The sequence below is a fragment of the Bactrocera dorsalis genome, chromosome 3 (genome assembly GCF_023373825.1).
Source record: "Bactrocera dorsalis isolate Fly_Bdor chromosome 3, ASM2337382v1, whole genome shotgun sequence".
Classification (NCBI taxonomy): Eukaryota; Metazoa; Arthropoda; class Insecta; order Diptera; family Tephritidae; genus Bactrocera; species Bactrocera dorsalis.
The window spans coordinates 20385356-20387191 of NC_064305.1; positions in this window are offsets into that span (position 1 = coordinate 20385356).

The window sequence follows — 1836 nt, forward strand, 5'->3', positions numbered from 1 at the left end:
ATTCGTCTCCGTGCTCCTTGTGACTTCTACCATTTTGAATAAATTAAGGATTTAGAATTTTAAAATTTTCAAGAGTTTCCATTGTGAGTCGGTAGAATCATCAGTCCATATTTCTTAAATAGTCGAACGAGTCATCGAAAATTGGACTCAACAAATGAACCTTTTGAGACATAGCTAAAGAAAAAGGTAATCCTTAAAAAATAAATGGTACAGATAAGATGATAAAGTCTCTCGAATGATAATAAACATTCCCAATTAAATTTATAGTTTCTTGTTTTTTCTTTAAAAAAGTTGTGAACCTCGAAATTGATCACTCCTTAGTAGTATACCGCTATTATACCGTATACCGTATATTCTTTCATAACTATCAAGAAACATAAAAAGGATAGTCATGCTCTATTAGTAACTGTTCTCATAAGAATATTCCTTTCTTTTAGTCAGTAAGGGTCTCAGTGAATAATTGTTTTTCGATTTCTGGACATAAGCCGGGGAACTTGATTTCGATTTCTATGATTTTTAAGCTATAGCGTAGCGTTTTTAATTATAGTCACTGCAAATATAACACTAAATATTGAAATGTCTGAGAGTCAACAGAAAAAAGCCTCTTCTGCATTGAATGTGACGGAGCGCTGAGTACCAAAAACGCGCAATACGCGGCTGAGCTTGCAGAAAATTTGAGAACCTTCGTATGCCGGTCAAATTCATTTCAAAAATGTACAAAAATGGCAAGATGTACAATCAATCACTTGAAGGAGTCAAGATATATACAAGTTATTTGCTAATATTTCGTTTTCTGCATGCACCGACATAACTTTGTTCAGTCTGAAAAATAGTTATATTGAAATTCATCGCTTTTTTAGTGACAAATTAGACTCGTACTTTTATAACACTTTACGCTTTCAGCACAAACTCATACTGGTTAAGTGAGTTGTTGAGTTCCTGCTCTCACAAGTCTATCACTCTCTCAGAGAGTATGCGACAAAACTACAAGACGCCGAAGACCGCCAACATAAATGAGCGAACCGGAGAAATTTTGTTTTTTTTTTTTTAATTTTTCGAGTGCCGTTGAGCGTGTACGCACCACAGCTGTTCTCGGCCATCGGCTATGGCTGGGTGTCGCCAACTTTCGAACAGTTTGCCAGCGATGGCGGTGTGCAAAGGACACACAGGCGGAAGATTATGTAAATTTTTGTCGCCTCAATGTCGTCGTCATCCGCTCGTCGGCGTTGGCGTCGCGCTTTTTGCATGTTTTTCTTGGCGTTTCTCGCGGTGCATTGGCATCTGCGGGCCAAGTGACCATAAATTATGCGAGTGGCAGAACCGTCTGTATGTTTGTATGTATGTATGCGCGTGTGCGTGTTATAAAATATTTGTTGCATACTTTCTAGCGACAAATGAGTTATGAAAATGTACAAAAATGCTTCAACTTGTAGATATGAAAAAAATAATAGCCTGACCCTCCCTGCTCTGCCTCTTGCGGTTGGCTGTGTGTGCGTTGCCCACCTGTAGGCGGAAGTAATTTTAAAATATCCGGTAACTGACAGCTTGTTGCGCGTCGCTCGCACACCCTCGCCGCGTAAACCGGCCTTGGCAACGAGCAGCACTAGTACAACAACAACTATGCTTAGCTGTCCGCCAGTTTGTGCGCTTGATTGGCAGCAAGCTATTTGAGCGGTGTCAAAAATGAAAGAAATAATTGCTTGGGTGTCAATGCACACCAGGGAGTTTTTAATTCGCTGCCTCCACGGTGGCTGCGTTATGTGTGTGTGTGCGTTAAGCAGCATTTCTTCACGCTTTAATGTAGTAGCAGAAAATTAATGCCGGTAAGTGTGAACA